The sequence below is a fragment of the Condylura cristata genome, unplaced genomic scaffold (assembly GCF_000260355.1).
Source record: "Condylura cristata isolate star-nosed mole 26May11 unplaced genomic scaffold, ConCri1.0 scaffold00014, whole genome shotgun sequence".
In the NCBI taxonomy this organism is placed as follows: domain Eukaryota; kingdom Metazoa; phylum Chordata; class Mammalia; order Eulipotyphla; family Talpidae; genus Condylura; species Condylura cristata.
The window spans coordinates 10,279,782-10,298,196 of NW_004567115.1; the positions used below are offsets into that span (position 1 = coordinate 10,279,782).

Sequence of the window (18,415 nt, forward strand, 5' to 3'; positions counted from 1 at the left end):
GATTGGGGGAAAAGAGAGAGAGAGAGAGACTGGAGTAGTTCATCAATAAGAAGCCCAAGATTTATGATGGATGTGAGAGGAAATTCAGCTGGCTTTTGTAGTCTAGGACAAAAAAAAAAGAAGAAGAAAGAAAGAAATACAGAAGTGGCAATTACTTTGTTAGTCGCATTTTAAGTTAACACCACATGAAAGAAAGTCTCCTTTAATAGAGAAGCAAGAAGGAATGCCACAGCAGTGAGATTAACTTTGACTGGGTGTTTTCAAGGTCTTGGATCGTTGATTTGATCTCCCAATTTTTCATCTCTTTGGTCTATTCAATCTCTGACTTAACCAGGGAATTTTTTCTATCCCCCTTAGTGGTTAGTGGCAATCTGGCCTTTTATTAAGGTTTCTGGCATCTCCTAAGTGAGGCACCTTGCTACACAGCATCTCCTAAGTGAGGCACCTTGCTACACAGCTCTCTCTGTGAGGAAAGAAAACTTGAGTTATTAATCAGAGTAAAATAAATGCAATACTTCCTATGTGAATTTGGAGTTGAATTGGGCAGGTACCCATTTTTTTTGGTCAAATTTTTCCGTTAAAGCTTAGTCTGAGGGCAAAGTTAACAAGAGAAACAAATTTGATTAATGAAAAAAAGACCATTTTTTTTATGCCCAAAGAGCAAAAAGTGCTCTTTGAGAAGCACTGCACTAGTTATTTTTTTTATTTGCCACATTTTTATTAATGATTTTTATTGAGTTACATTGGCTTATAACACTGTATATAATTAGATGTATAGGATCACATGTGTTTTTTTTTAATTTGTGTGTTACTAACAGATTTGTTGAGCTATTATTCAAATACCATACAATTCACACAAACTATACAGTACAGTGTTGTTTGTAAACTCATAAAGTTGCACAGCTACCACAACTATAAAAATTTCATCATCCTAAGAAGAAATCATGTATTCATCAGGCCCACTCAATGCTAACTGCTACTCTGCTTTTTATAGATTTTTCAATTCTGAATATTTCATATAAATAGAATAATGGAATATGTGACTTTTTTTTTTATTTGTCATAATGTTTTTGAAATACTTCCATGTTGTAGCAGGAATCACTTCATTCCATGTATGGTCAAATGATATTTTACTATCTAATTATACCACATTTTGTTCATCAGTCGATAAAGCATATGATAATTTTTCAATTCTTTTATTTGGAGTTTTTTCCCTCCACCATTATGTGGAAAATATCATGGCAAGTTGATAAGAAAGTTTTGGGTAACACATTAGATTAGAAGGCTAGACAAAACTCTAAGCAAGAAAATTATTTTAGCTGGGATCATAACAAATTGTGATGTTCTAACACATTTCTTATAGTGTTGAGAGGAAGCTTGGAAAAAGTTTTTTTTTTTTTTCAAAGTGTTAATAGAAAACTAAGAAAGACAGAAAAGATGTCTTGTATCTTTTCAAAACAGCAAGGATATTATTCAATAACCATTTATCTAGTACTCTGTTAGAGCTGCTGACATGAAGAACTTAAAAGTGAAAATAGATGCCAGCTGACAACAGATAACAGATAATGGAAGAAACAACACAGGAAGCCATAAAATAGGTAGCACATAGGTAAGCCAGAGCTTTAAGCCAGCCTGGTAAAACAAAACCTGGCTGGAGGCAGGCTTGCCTGAGCCACAAACTATAGAGCAAGTTTTCAAACCAACATCTCAACAATGCCTCAACAGGGCCCTCCCTGGTGGTGCAGCGGATTAAAGCGCAGCACTACGAAGCTGGCATAGTGCTGTGTGAGTTCGATTCCTGCTCCAGAAGTGATCCACATGGCGCAGCAGCAGCAGACCTCTCCTGACCTGCCCACTGCTCCCCTCAGCAGTGTACTTCATCAATCTGCCTGTCCTGCTCCCCACTCTTTCTCTGGTGAATCCTCTCACTTCCCCTGCACCTCTGGCCTGTATCCTAGTTCTGTATGCATAAATAAATAAATCTTTAAAAGGAAAAATAAAATCAATGCCTCAACAAAGCCCAAGGAGGCAGCTACAGGTCTGGCAATGGGCTTTCTGCTCAGTGCCCCTTTGTATTGAGGACCCACTTGGATCAGTCAGTCTGAGGCAATATGTTGCCTGGCTCTAGGTAAAAGGTAGAATTGGACTCACTATTCCATACCATTTCTTGAGAGGAAAGAGTAGAATAGGAGGATATCAAAGTCTGGTGTGAATCCTGACTCCACCATTAAATACTTGTGTGGTCTTGGCAGGTCATTTTCTTTCTTTCCAAAGGTAGTTCTCTTATCTGTAAAATGGGAAGAATGTTACTTGGCCAGATGTGATGTCAGGATGGGATGAGGTAATGCCTACCAGGTGGCTACTGAGCTCAAGAAAGCTGAAGCCTCTATTACATCTCCCTCTTATTCAGGTGCCAGGATGTTTTGTATGACAACTACTTACCAGTCACACTGACTCTTGGTCAGGCTGGGACTCAGTTGCCTTTAAATAGTGAGAGAATGTTTGAATGTTAACTTTAGCCTAATCTGGAAATGACATCCTAACTTTAACCTGGAACAGGTTTTGAAATGGCCCTGGGCTGGCTTACAAGGTCAAAAAAAGAATGAGTCAACAGTGCGGGAGTAAGGAGTGACTAACTGATTGACTTCCTGAATGAACCCCACTCCCCTTCCCCAACTACTGCTCCAGCCCCACCTCCACATCAAAGAGACATTGAGGACTACAACTCTCAGCATACCATGAATATAACTTTATGAATAGGAGGCTACTGGGGTGCAGTTAATCAGCCAAGCTTGAGTTTACAAGTGAACACATATTGCTAGGCTCTCTTGGTTTTCTGGCTTTCAGTTTATACCCTCACATCTTAGCTCATACAGTGTTGCTGGAGGATGCCTCAAATCCAATAATCTCTCTCTCTGAATCTGTTCTTCTCATTCTCATGAGAATAAATAAACCTTTCTTAAAAGATTTCCCTCTATATGGTGGCTTTGGATCTTGCCTAGGTTCTTAAGTGTGCAGGTTAGGATTCACATCTACATCATCCTGTTTTCCCTGGGGTCTGCCTTGTAACAGCAGGATTTTGGAACTATTTCTTTAGGGGCCACCATTATCTTAACTCCAATATTTCAGTCTCTGTGTGTATAAGACTGTTCAAGTTTCAAATCACAGAAGAGAAATCTATGGGTCCCACTTGATCAGATTCTGTCCTTTGACAAATCCCTCTCATATAGCAAGATGTAGTCACTGATCACCCATTCTTTGCCTTGGGGACATTTATAGAGAGGTGTATTTGTTGTGAACTGGAAGCCACTGCCCGTGTTGGTGTCTACTACAGGGGGTGCTTACCGCCTTGTCCCAAACTAATCAGCAGTGAGCAGTAGGCGACACTACCCATGACTCTCTTGGAGGCAATCACTCTTTTATCTGGTAAAAAGTCATAAGATCAAAGGGAAAAAAATCACCAACCTGTAATTTTCTGGTATTTATGATGCTATCTTCTTTTACATGCTTACCTAGCATTTTAAGTTCTGTTATTTAACAGGCTAGAAATTCATGAGGCCAAGTATTTATTGCAATACGCAAATTTTATGTACCTAAACTGTGCAGCTGGGAATAGGCATTTTCTTAAAACATAGTACAGCCTACAAGGAAAAGACCCTAAATCAGAAACCCCCAGGAATTCTTAACCAACAGAAAAATTCAGAAAGAACCTGAGGGGTTCTTGGCAATCCCTTTGGGTAAGGTCCATAAGTAGGCATATAGAGAGACGTTATTAAAGAAAGTTTTATTAACAAGAGAATGAGAAGAAAAAGAACAGATGCAGAGAGAGAGAGAGTACTCAGGAGCAAAGCAAGGTAATCTTTCATTTGTTTCTTTACTGACTGTTTAGTGGGTTAGCAGAGTGATCTAGACAGCTATGTCTCTGCTCTTAAGGATCTTAGGGTGTATTAGCAATAATCCAGCCGGAATTCAATGGGGATATACTTAGTATACAGGATTATATAGCATATAATTTGCAAATATATAACAAATCATTAATATTCACTAAAGTAGATAATTAGATCTACAAAAGACCAATTTTTATTCGCTTCCCATTCATTTTTCTAAAGAGAGTTATTTTTTGTGTGAAATATGTTATTTGATTATTTAATATTTATCTAGTATGGATGGGTGAAACCTACTCAGAACCTTTGGAGGTGGGTCAATGAATCAAATGATACAAAACTGGACTTCAAGGAACTTGCAGTTTGTTTGAGAAGTCAAACACGTTGCTTTAGCAGATACTAACTGAGGACCTCCCAAGTATTAGTCTCTGTTCTGGATTCCTGAATATGGCAGTAAATGACCATCCTCAAAGAGGCCAGTGAGAATACAGTCATGTACCAACTGTTGAATGTGTTGTTACTTTGAAAGTCAGCAGTTTGGTTCCTTGGAGAATGAGAGAAAGAGGGAGAGGCTTTTACCAGACAAATACATTGATAAGAGTGTGGGGTGGGAGGATTTGGGCCATCAGATGTCAGGAGAGCTACTCATCATGACAGTGGGGAAGAATTTGGGCTCCAGTTTTCTGGGTGCTATAAACTGAAAGGCAACAGAAGGTCAGGGATACTCAAGACAGACTGAACTGAGTCAAAAACAGATTGTAGTAGGAGCAACTCTTGCCTTTTAGTTCATTAGGCCAAATGGCAGGGGAAAATCCCAGGAAGAAGGAACAGAATACCCACAATTTAGAGGACAAAGCCAAATAAAATGTGAAGAGGCATATGATAAAATTTCAGTCAAGAATGAAAAACCAATTCTAAATCTTTTTTTTAAAGATTTATTTATTTGTGCATACAGATCTTTTTTGTTTAAATAAGATTTATTTATTTATTCATACAGAACTAGGGTACAGGCCAGAGATGCGGAAGGTGAGAGGATTCACCAGGGACAGAGTGGGGAGCAGAACAGGAAGATTGATGAAGTACACTGCTGAGGGGAGCAGCGGGTGGGTCAGGAGAGGTCTGCCACGCCATGTGGTCACCTCCAGGGCAGGCGGGGATCGAACTCATGCAGAAGTAGCTTAAGCTTCTTAGTGCTGTGCTTTAACCTGCTGTGCCACCAGGGAGGGACAATGCAAGAAGATCTTTTTAAAAATTTTAAAAGGCAAAGTACAGAAATATGTCCATACACACACACACACGTATATATATGTAGATAGATGTAACCTCAAAGGAAAACACCAAACTTACCAGAATGGTTACCTCTGGAGAGTAGAGAAAGATGAGGAGGGAGAAAGGGGATAAAGCTGAATCTGTAGTTTCAGTCTCCTAAAATTCCTACTTTGTTTAGGAAGTTAAAATTCATAAAACACAATGAAAACTGGCCTGTGCTACAGACAGGCAGAGATGGAGTCAGAAGCTACAAAGGGCAGGAAAGAGCACTTTCAGCCAGGACAGGAAAGACCCTCGGGATAGCAAGGAGCCTTGGGAGGGAGCCCCTAGTTGACCTGGCAGGGGTGGAGTGGGCAGAGCGAAGCTCAGGGTAGGACAATATGACAATGAGAGGAGAAAAGAAAGAGCAGTGAGTGTGCAGTAGATGGAAAGAAAAGTTGGGCTAAAACCATCATGGGAGGCAGGGAGGAAGACTTGGGTGTTTTGACAAAAGTGAGGGGCTCAGTAAGGTAATCACAGAGAGACCAGGAGATAGGGTTAAGCCAAGGGGACACTGCAGTGGTCTGGGGGCTGTGACAGGCTGGGAAATGGAGAAGAGAATGCAGGCTGGAGGGGGGCTGGAGTGTAAGCTTTGTGTTGCAGAAACGCTGGGATTCATGGCACCTTCAGCAGGTCATTCAATTCCAACCTAAACCCCTACCCAGGTTCTTAGAAAGGTTCTTATCTCCAGCCTTAAACACTGAGGGGCAAGGCTAGCTCTGAAGCATGACATGCTCTTTAAACTGACACGTTCAAGGAAAGCCTTAGTTTCCTTGAAAAAAAATTCTTTATTAATTTAAATACCACAGCTTTCTGCTAACACTAAGAAGAGATTATAATATTCCAGCGGGACTTCCTTTGCTTAACATGAAAATAAACCTGACAGAAGGATTACAAAACCAAACATGGAATATTACAAGAAACACTAATTACCTCCTATTCTTTCTTCTCACTCACTAAAACAACTATTTAGACAAACAAAGAAGTGGAGAGAAGGAAGAAGCAGAACTAAAGAGTGTATGGTTTTGCTAATCCCTGCTGCTTTGATAAATCTGAAATGGGATCATTTGACATCTGAGAAGTGGGAGGCAGCTTTCAAGGGTTACCTCAGGTAACGCTGCCTTACCTTTTGGATCAAACGGCTTTGGACTGAACATATAATTTTTCTTCTGTGAAGCCGCCTGGAACCGTCCTTCCTCCTCTGTCTGGGGTAATTATCTCCCCTCTGGGCCGAAGAAGCCCCCTTCTGCCTGCTCTGTTAGAACAACTGGGCAGAGAGGCGAGCTCAGCCCTCCCAGGGCCACAAGACAACACCTCTGCTCACGAGCCCAGTTATACTACTTAGAAGGATTGTCTGATGAGAAGTAGATTTGATAAAGCACAAAAGAGGACAGAGAAAGAGGGAAGAAAAAACAAGTATGGGCACTAGTGAGACTTTGGCTGTTTAAACCCTGAATTCTGGGCTCTGTACAAAGATCTTCCCCCTGAAACAGAAACCCACCTTATTTAGTCTGTTTGTGCAAAAAATACACCCTACTTATATTCTGGACCCTGGAGCTTAATGCAGTATTTAATCACCATTCCCTCAGCCTGCTTTCCAGCTGACTCTCCTTTCTAGCCACTTCTGGAGGGGCCCTGAGGATGCAGAAATTCTTACTAAAAACTCAGAAAGACTTGAGTGTACAGCAGGAAATGAATGAGACACAGACCCCAAACAACCCAGCTGAGCAAGTATATACGTCAGTTCTGTGGATAAATAATGGCATTACCAGGATGCCCATGTTCACCACTCTTTTCTTCCCTGTCACCTTTTTCTCTCTGTGATGGGCCCAGCCACTGTCGGGGTCTGTCTCAGCAGTGAGCTGCCTCCTGTACCCTGTCCTGTCCTGCATTATGACCAGTAGATTATTTTGTCTTTAAATTTTTAATGAAGTAAAAAATTACTAACATCACATTCATGTTAGTGCATTGACAGTATAAGATTCCTCTCCTCAGGTGTGGTCACCAAAGCACCCATAGTGCATCACCATAGTCCATTGTGCTCTCCCCCCCCACCTGCCTCCTTTTTTTACCCCTTCTCACCTCCCCTTCTGGAAGTCTCAAGTCTGTGGTCAGCTTTCAAGGTTTGTCTTTGCCTGACTCTTTCTAGACAAGTGGATTCCAGATCTAGGTTGATGTGTTAGTTGCAGAGGTTTTGTGATCTTCTATACATTTTCTTAATCCTGTGTATTATTGCTACTGAACTCCAGCAAGTCCTGGGAGCATGACTCTCCCCCTGCTCAGTCCCTCCCTGCCTGTGTTTCTCAGAGTGTTAGGTAAGCTGTGCTGTCTGATGGAAGAGTTTCCATCTGGAGTGTTTCCTCAGACTGTTTCCCTGTTTCCATTAGGCACCTCTTTCATTTCAGCTCTTGGCTGCATTGCTCTCTGCCCAGCTCATACACAGTGGCTAGTGTCTCAACGGAGCATTGTATATTCACCTACTTAGTGACAATATATATTTCCAAATATGTATTAGTAGAGTTAGAAGTAACTATTTTACAGCAAGTAAAATAATCTGAAAATACACAAAATATGTATGTATTTAAGTGTTTCATCTACCATGAACCATATCAGTTTTTGGAAGAATTATATCCAGTTCACCAAGGGTAATTATTGATTCACAGTGTGCTAATTTTCAAGACAACAATACTGGGAAAAAAAAGACATAAACAAGAAATTATATATATGTATGTGTGTGTGTGTTTGTGTGTGTGTAAGCTAGTTGGATTCTATTTAAGAGTTGAGGACATAAGTATTTTCTTATCCTGCTAATCAGTATTTTCTTAGCCTGTTTGTTTTAAACTGAAGATGTATCTCTAGGGGATCCTCAGAGTAACTTGTAAGCCTGTTTGTGGTGAGTCTGGTAAGACTTAGAGGCAATCAGTTAAGAATCAGAATTTTGTAATGAGAGGGTATCCCCAAAGTGTCTTGAGTTCTGAGACCTGGAATACTATGAAGACCACCAGTAACACTGAGTACACTCAGCACTGAAAGAACTTTTGGAAGATAGTGCCTGTTATGGACTAATTGTGTGTCCTCCACCTCCAATCATATGGTGAGACCTAAGCCCCAATGTGACTGCATTTGGAGTTAAAGACCCTCAAAGAAGTAACTGAGGTTAGGGTATAGAGTAGGTGCTGATCAAATAGGACTATGGTGATGGCACACAGGTGATTTGTTGATGGGAAGCCCATGGGGATTACAAATGAGATGGAAAAAGGCACAAAATGAGGTAAAATAAACTATTATATTATTAAAAAATAAATAGGTGTCTGCTTGGTAGAAACTTTGTTGTAGAACCCTAAGCATCACCCAGGAATTTCACGTAGAATGGTACATCCTATCCCAGGAGTCTGGAAATATTATGCATGTGAGTAATTTTGGACATTACCTGTTTGGACAGGCAGATGAAACATCACAGATAACCATGTTTCTTTCAGGGTCTAATCTGATACAGCAAGTCCAAAGGTCTATGACTTTTCTTTTAAAAAAGTACCTTTAAAAGATAGAGTTACTTGGGCCCTCCCTGGTGTTAGTGTTTCAGTGTGAGTTCAATCCCTGTCCCAGGAGGTGACCACATGGTGCGGCAGACCTCTCCTGACCTGCCCACTGCTCCGCTCAGCAGTGTATTTCATCTGTTGGCCTGTTCTTTTCCTCACTCTGTCTCCGGTGAATCCTCTCACTGCCCCTGCACCTCCGGCCTGAACCTGAGTTCTGTATGCATAAATAAATAAATCATTAAAAAAAAAGATATAGTTACTCATGAAAGAGAGCACAGAAGCACAGATACAGTTACCACTCAGAGGCTGTGATGCTGCATGACTTCATATCCGTCACTTTAAAGCTGTGTTCTCAAACTTGCTGGATGAAAAAATAATCTCAGCAGCATTTGTTAAAAACATCAAGTTCCCAGGCCCTCCCTGGTGGTACAGAGGGTTAAAGCACAGCACTAAGAAGCTAAAGCCACTTCCGCATGAGTTCGAGCCCCGCCTGCCAGGAAGGTGACCACATGGCTCTCGGCAGAACTCTCCTGACCCGCCCGCTGCTCCCCTCAGAGTGTACTTCATCCATCTGCCTGTTCTGCTCCCCACTCTGTCTCTGGTGAATCCTCTCACCACCCCTGCACCTCTGGCCTGTACCCCAATTCTGTATGCACAAATAAATATGTCTTTAAAAAGAAAAAAAAGCATCAAGTTCCCAGGCCTCATCCCAGGTTGTTTGCATAAAACTCCCTAAAGCAGGACTTGAGAAGCTTGATGTCTGTTTCTGAACTGTGCACCCTGGAGTCACCCAGAGTATCTAGTGGAGTCCGATGCCTGGGCCCCACCCCAGGGACTCAAGGTGGCTGGTCTGGGCTGGGGACGAGAATTCAGAAGTTTCTCTGGGTGCTACTGCTGTGCAGTCAAGGCTGAAAGCCACAGCTCAGTGTCAGAGCCCCAGCCAAGAGACTGTTATCCTGAACCATGTTGGGTAACAAATATTGAATGGAATTCAATGTTCATTGGTGACCTGATTAGCTGCTGACATAGGCAGGTATGAGCTGGGTGTGAGCTTAAGGAGTGGGTCCTTATAGCAGCTCAGGAGTATTGGGCCTAATTTGATTAGTAATAGGAACCTCCAGTCATTTTCAGGGTGTTATTAGCATTTAGTAGAATGCACAATAATATCAATGTTGGGGGCTTGGGGGTGGAGTGTAAGGTTGAGGAGTTGAAAGGTGGTGCTCCCTTGTGCATGGGAAAAGAGTTTATTATTGCTCATGGTTGGAAGTTTCAGGTCTATCATTACAATAGAATGTCAGTATTGAGTAGATTTTTAAATTGCTTCTTAAAAGTAAACCTTTTATTTTAGGTTTAAACTTACAGATAATACAAAGGTGAAAAGATAATACAGAAGACTCCTGTATACCCCATATCTATTTTCTTTATGAACATTTTACATGACTATGATACATTTGCCACACTGATGAATCAACATCAATACATTATTACTAACTAGAGTTCATATTTAATTTAGATGTCTTTAGTTTTTTTTTTAAAGAGTTATTTATTTATGCATGCAGAACTGAGGTACAAGCCAGAGGTTCAGGGGCAGTGAGAGGATTCGTCAGAGACAGAGTGGGGAACAGAATAGGCAGATTGATGAAGTATACTGCTGAGGGGAGCAGTGGGAGGGTCAGGAGAGGTCTGCCACGCCATGTGGATTACTTTTGGGGCAGCAGGGGATCGAACTCATGCTGAAGTGGCTTTAGCTTCTTAGTGCTGTGCTCTAACCCGCTGCACCACCAGGGAGGGCCTAGATGTCTTTAGTTTTAATCTATTGTTCTTGTTCTGTTTCAGATTCCCATCCAGGACATACATATCATGTTTCCTTTGGTCCCACTAGAGAGTGATGGTTTTGCAGACACCTTTTTTTTTGATGATCTTGGCAATTTTGAGGTATACTTGTCAGATATTTTGTAGAATGTCTCTCAATGTAATGACCTCTGAGAGAAGGGAAACAAATGAAGTTGTCCTAGTTTACTCTTTGGTATTTCCAGCATGGGATGGAGACATCAAGTCCACTGGTCTCCCTGAGTTGAGGAAACAATTCCGAGTTCAAGGAGATAGGTAGCAAAGATTCAGAGTATGGGAGAGGAGAATGCTACACAAAGACAGAACTCAAAAAATATGCAAAGAGTGCTTCTTGTAGCTTCGACTGATTGTTGACCAGGGCATGTGTCTGAGGAAATGGATGAAGTCCAGGGAAAGAACCCTGGGAAGGGATAGAACAACCCCTACAGCTCATACAGGGCTGAGAATAGTTTGAGTTTCCATTATCCAGAGGGGGAAAAACTCCAAATATGCTGGGCATTGTCTAGCGTCCTCTGAAGGATATTGCCTAACTAGAGGGTACAAAAAATGTATTTGGCTCATTGAATTGGGTATAAAAGCAAGGCTTGGCCCTTTTGTCCAGAGCCGCCACTTTCCAGTAAGTCACCAACATGACCAACACAAAAGGAATGAGAAGAGGGACCCACTCTGTGTTCTCTAGGCCTTTTAGAAAACATGGAGTTGTTCCTTTGGTCACATACATGCGAATCTACAAGAAAGGTGATATTGTAGACATCAAAGGGATGGGCACTGTTCGAAAAGGAATGCCCCACTAATGTCACCATGGCAGGACTGGAAGAGTGTATAATGTTACCCAGTATGTAGTTGGCACTGTTGTAAACGAACAAGTAAAGGGCAAGATTCTTGCAAAGAGAATTAGTGCTCATACTGAGCGCATTAAGCACTCTAAGAGCCAAGACAGCTTCCCGAAATGTGTAAAAGAAAATGATCAGAAAAGAAAGGAAGCCAAAGAGAAAGGTACATAGGGTCAACTGAAGCGCCAGACTGCTCCACCTAGAGAAGCACACTTGTGAGAACCAATGGAAAGAAGCCTGAGCTGCTGGAACCCATTCCCTATGAATTCATGGCATATTAGGTCTGAGAAAAGAAATAAAAGAGCTCTGGACTATTCAAAGAAAAAAAGAAAAGCAAGCCTTGGGCATGTTTTTGGCATGTGATTGCTATTTTATTAATATTACCTCTCACACCCAGCTCACACCTGCCTATGTCAGCAGCTAATCAGGTCACCAATGAACATTGAATTCCATTCAATATTTGTTACCCAACATGGTTCAGGATAACAGTCTCTTGGCTGGGGCTCTGACACTGAGCTGTGGCTTTCAGCCTTGACTGCACAGCAGTAGCACCCAGAGAAACTTCTGAACTCTCGTCCCCAGCCCAGACCAGCCACCTTGAGTCCCTGGGGTGGGGCCCAGGCATCGGACTCCACTAAATACTCTGGGTGACTCCAGGGTGCACAGTTCAGAAACAGACATCAAGCTTCTCAAGCCCTACTTTAGAGAGTTTTATGCAAACAACCTGGGATGAGGCCTGGGAACTTGACGTTTTTAACAAATGCTGCTGAGATTATTTTTTCATCCAGCAAGTTTGAGAACACAGCTTTAAAGTGACGGATATGAAGTCATGCAGCATCACAGCCTCTGAGTGGTGACCTATGTACTATACTGGAGGTTGGACCAATAGCATCATTCCTTTCATTCTAATTTTCATTTTCTTTTATTTTGTAAAAGCTTCTATTGCCTAAGGTAGTTGACCAACATAAAATGAAAGGAAGTGAAATTTGTCTTTATCTTTGCATTATTTTTACCTAGTTTCTATTATATTAATTCACAGTGAGGCATAAATCACATAAAGTACTTTGTTACTTGGAGTATATATTTTTAATACTGAGAATATCTAGGTTGTAAAAAAAGGAAGAAAAGAAAATTTTACTATCACTAGGGTATAGATTAGGAGGTGGGATGTCTTATGCATGAACACTTTCCAGTGTCTCAAATTTAGGTTCTTTCTGTGGAAGTCCCTATGGGTTTTGAAGCTTGGGATCAGGTTTCACATTCTGACCAACTGTTTTAGTGCATTTAGTTTCTAGGAAATAAAAGTAAATACAGTGTTCTATAGAAGTTCCATCATCTTGTCGTTACTTAAAACCTAGGAGGCACATCTCCCCCTGAATTTTTGCTTGTTTGTTTTAGATAGTTTATTCATACTCCTAAAGTGAAAATCCAAAGTATAGAGAACAATGAACCATTCTCCAAGGACTTATGAATCCGATTATTGAAAATTCAGAGGTATAGAGTGGTTATTTCACAGAGTCAAACAATGGAAACTTACAACATTTTTATGAACAACAAAGCAATTCCTCACATGAAGCTTCATGTGGCTTTTGCTTTGTTTAACTCTAAGTCTTTCCTCTAATACTGCGCTACTTAACTTGTTGATTTGTCATCAAACTTACTCATATTTCAGACAAATGTTCTAATCCCAGTGTAAGAAAGAAGTACAATGGTCTTTTCTTCCCCTTTCATATCCATAGAAATTAATTCATAAGCCATAGGAGAGTTAATCATGAAAACTCTGTGGACTGACTTATCTTTGTGTTAGTTGATTCTGCCTGAAGTGGGCATAGCTTTCTCCAAAGATATATCATTCAGTTATTGTATTGATACAGGGTGGCAGAACACACTAAACTGGTCCAGGCCCCTCTGCCCAAATACTTTACCAGTTACTGCCTGGGTTCTTCACCCGCATGCACAATTGCAAGATTGCTCAGGCTTAGGAAATAACAACAGAATGATTTATTTAATAACTCAGGAAAAATAAAAGTGATTGAGGCCAATAGTGGCCCTTTTCTTTACCCAAAGTCATGTCCAGTACTGTCCAGCCCTGTACAAAGACTGCTATAATGTTTGCATCTTCCCACCACTGAGGATGTGCAGCTCCTCTCCGAACCATAGGCCACATGTCTAAGATGGTGTCTTCCTGCCGCTGGGACACGTGGCTGCCAAACTATAGGCCAGGATCTGATTCACAAACACAGCAAAATATACAATAGGAGATGCTTCTTGGGCTGCAAAAATACCCCAGCACAGCACCAAACCAACAATACTCAAGACCACAGCTGTAGTGGCCAAATGACCCAACAAACAGCCACATTTGCATTTTAGCAAGATGCTTGGCTCCATGTCTTCCTTTTTCTTCACCAGGCTATACTTTGGCAAGATCCCTGTTTTAACAAAATGACTGTTCTTGGTCTCCCATCCTCTCCAGGCCATGTTTCAACAAGATGCCTATTTCTTCTGGTCTCCCTTTCTCTGTCAGGCCTCACAAAACTTCACCAAAACAACTACCCAGACAAGATCGTACTCAATGGCCTCTACCATGTGGCCTGTGTTCACAAAACACAGCTCCGTGAAGCCCTGGTGGCGTTGTACAGGGCCTTTTGCCTCCATTGCAATACCACACAGCTGTAGCCACAGCCTCCCTCCTGCACATCTCTGCAAGGAGCTTCTCTCTCAGTGCATAAGTGCAGCTTCTTCCCTCATGTGCCCAGAGCTTTCTTTCACACATGTGTAGCACTCCCTTATATACCTTTCCAGTTGCTTCACTGAAAAATGTTTAGTGCATTTTGGGAGAGCATCATTATTTTCATTTGTACTTGATTTAATCTTGTGTTGCTTTGTTCATCATGAACCTTTAGTGTGCAAAATCCACTGCTAATGCTGTGTTCACACAATCACTAAATCAGTTAAGGATGATTTCTGAGAACGACCCTTGTTGTTAAATGATAATTGACTTTTTTAAATGACTGTGAAGTATATTTTAAATAAGGGAGATAGAAGCAATATGGCTGTAGTAGTATGCCTCAGTGTACCTATGCTGATGGAAGTGAAGATGCTTAATGAGCATATGAACAATATAAATTTAATCAAATCACTCCATGCTTAAAATCTCTATTATTTGGGGAATATGTGAAGGGTCCTTAAAAGCCCATATGATCTGGCCCTGATTGACTTTTCTGGGTTTAGTTTCTACCACACATCTTTTTGTTACATTTCTCTTATTGAGGTATCACTGGTTTACAAATAGGTGTGATTCAGACATACAGGATCACACTTTTTCATATTTATGTTACCACATCCTACCTCAGAAGAAAATGGTCATGACATTTTGGAGTTGGTGATATTGATTCACAGTATCATGCATGATAAACATGTAAAATTGGAAGGAGATGTAGTTAAGATAAGGACAATTCAAGTACAACCACACAGCTAAAACCTCTACAAAGGAAGACACTGCTCAACAATTTCATAGCCTTGACCATATGTAAAATACTATTAGGTTTCTCAAGACTTAAAAATAGATCTACCATATGACCCAGAAACTTTATTCCTAAGTATTTACTGAAACAATGCCAAAACTAATTTGAAAGGATATGAGCACTCTTATGTTCACTGCAGCACAGCTTACAATAGCCAAGGTAGGGAAACAACCCGAGTACACAAAAACAGATAAATGAATTAAGAATATGTCTATATACACAATGGAATACTACTCTGTTGTTAAGAAAGACAAAAAATGGGAGCCCTCCCTGGTGGTGCAGTGGGTTAAAGCACAGCACTAAAAAGCTAAAGCCACTTCCACACCCTGCCTGCCCCAGAGGTGACCACATGGCATGGCAGACCTCTCCTGACCCTCCCACTGCTCCCCTCAGCAGTGTACTTCGTCAGTCGGCCTGTTCTGCTCCCCACTCTGTTTCTGGTGAAGCCTCTCACTGCCCCCGCACCTCTGGCCTGTACCCCAGTTCTGTATGCATAAATAAATAAATCTTAAAAAAAAAGAAAAAGAAAAGATGAACTCTTGACATTTGTGGCAGCATGGATAGAAGTGAAGGGGATTATGGAAGTGAAATAAGTCAGAAGGAAAAAGACATATCAGAAGTTTTCGCTCATTTGTGGAATATAAATTACAAAAGAAAATCAAAAGCAAACTAAACTAAATTAAATCAAACTCTATAAATCTGATTGTAGAATTAAGGCAACCAGAGAGGGAGGATACAGGGTAGGGAGTTAAATGAAGAGAGGCCAGAGGGACTATGAGGAGCACTGTGAGTGCCTTTGTGGTGGGGGTGGTATGTTAATACCAGAAGAGGCTTGAACATATGCCTCTAATTATATGCAGTGCTGTAAATTAATGTCACCTCAATAAAAAACAATACAGATTGAAACAGAAAACAAGTCTATATGCTGAATTATCAGGTAGAGAGAATCATCATCATATGTCTTTAAAAAGAAGAAGGATGTAGCCCTACCTGGTGGTGCAACAGGTTAGGACGTAGCACTGCAAGATGGCTGCAGCTGCTTTGGTGCAAGTTCGATCCCTGGCCCTGGAGGTGATCCACATAGTGCAGCAGACCTCTCCTGTCTTGCCCGCTGCTTCCCTCAGCAGTGTACTTCGTCGATTTGCCTACTCTGTTTCCCACTCTGTCTCACCCCCCACACCTCTGGCCTGTACCTGAATTCTGTATACATAAATAAATAAATCTTAAAAAAAAAAAGATGTTTGTATTTTGTATTTTGCACTGGATGGTAGTATGTTGGTATGTTCTTGGTTTTTCTGCATTATTCAGGTACCACATGCAAGAATGAGAGAGTAAATAGAATTAAAATTTAATCTCTCCTAAATGAAACAAGTAACAAAGAAATCTCTGAAAACTAGAAGGCCTGTGGGAGGTAGTAAAGGGGAGTACCTAGACAGGTGAAGAATACAGACTGGAGTGGTGAGGCAAGCTTGCTTCAACTCTGGATACAATCCAAGAAGTTTGCTAGCTCATGGAATCATACTTAAGAAAGGATGCTGGATGCTGATTTTTGATGTCATTGTTCTTGTACTGAGAGAGCTTCCCATTGCTTCTGCACTGCCTGGTTAACGTGGTCCTGGGAGGCGGGCAAGACTATCTGCATAGACACACCCTTGCTTGATCCTTTTCAGAGCCATAATGTGAATTGGGATCAAGTATCAGCTGCCCATCCCACTTAATCTATCTGTGTTGGGATCTGTCCTTTGAAAGGAATATTGGAACTGTCGGGGTAACGTATGAAGTAAACAGGGCTGCTTTATTATACAATCCACACTGGTTTCCCACCCCACCCTTTTTCATTGAACTGGTTACTCAGTCATACTAACCATGGAATAAAGTGAAATAAATAAATATATAAAACTCAGAGTGCACTAAGTCTTTTCACTGTCAAGCTGGCTCAAATGTTCTCAAAGTTTATCACAGAGCTTGGTTGCCCTGGTGAAAATAGCATTGTGCAGTGAAACAGAAAATAAGATGTCATGGCAAACTAAACATCTTCACTTTCTGGACAAATATCTAAGTTGACTGGAGCATAGAGACGGGCCTGGGGAATGACCGGGGGAGGGTGATGACTTTCCCACCCCAAGTTATAGCCTCCCTGGGGCTCAGGTGGGGAGCAGGTTGTGAAATTCACTAACACCCAGCTCTTGCTAGAGGTTCTAGCAACTTCTGGACAGCTCTGGTCTACACTCAGGCTGCTCTTTCATATGTTGTGAAAGAGAAGATGTTTAGTTTGCCGTGACATCTTATTTTCTGTTCTACTGCACAGTGTTATTTTAACCCAGGCTGCTTGCTCCCTCCCTGATAAACTCACGCAACCTGATATCTGCAAACGACTTCCATTAAAATGAATGGATATTAAAACCAGTTTGTGTGTGTGTGTGTGTGTGTGTGTGAGTGTGTGTAGAAAAGAGGATGAGGCGGAGGGAGGGCCGGAAAGGGGAAAATCAAATAGATCCATAATCTATTAGCTTGCTCACTTACTAGCTTATTCTTTCATTTGTGTACAGCCCCTCATTTCAAGTGAGGATAATCGGCACTCAGGGGATAGCTATGTGGATTAAATAAAATACCTGTACATACCAAGTACCTCAGGAACAAAATGAGTACCTGGCTATATTAAGCACACTGTGAATGTTAACTATTTTACCATTTATAAAAGCATAAGGAGGGAATGGAGAAAATACAGAAGCAAAAGAAATTTAAAAACTGAACAATATATTGCGACAAAGAGAAAAGCTAATCTTATTTCCTAACAAGGATTATATCTATAAATTCCATTTTATTCATTCATTCATTCATTCATTCTTTCATTCAATCATTCAATAAACAAGGGCACACACCCCTGGCATCACTAGCAAAGTGGGTCATGCAGAAGGCAGCACATTAGTGCTCTGCACATCTTCCTCAAGTCCTTACGGTCCTCCTGCATGCTCTCTGTGGTACTTTCATTTCCAGCACTTAGAACTTGCATGTATTTTCAGAGTGGAACAGGTAATCTCCAGGAGAGGGGAGGTTCCAGGTTCCCTGCCCCATGCTAAGGAAGGGTGAGCTGAGTAGGGAGGAGAAGCTAAATAAGGCTGAGAGAGGAGAGGAAAAAACTCGCTGAGGAAAAGTGGAGAGAAATAGAAAGGAAGAAGATTGGAGGAGGCACATGGGGCAGAGAGACGTGTGAAGAAGTTGCACTTGCTTTTCCGCCTTTGGAGTGGAGCCGAGGTCTTGGGGGACGCTGAAGTAGCAAGGGGACACTTGCAACAGACGTTGGTGAGAGACTCATGGAGGTCAACAATGGCACTTTTTATCTTGATGCTGATTTTGCTTTTTTCCTCCCAGACTTGCCTGGCTCCTTCTGCTTTCTTTCTTTCTTTCTTTCTTTCTTTCTTTCTTTCTTTCTTTCTTTCTTTCTTTCTTTCTTTCTTTCTTTCTTTCTTTCTTTC

The 18,415-nt window shown here is 41.2% G+C and overlaps 1 pseudogene; it reads left to right on the top strand.

The window, feature by feature from the left end:
* Positions 1 to 11,211: 11,211 nt before the first annotated feature.
* LOC105853609 lies at positions 11,212 to 11,696 on the top strand (annotated as a pseudogene).
* The last annotated feature ends 6,719 nt before the right edge of the window (positions 11,697 to 18,415 follow it).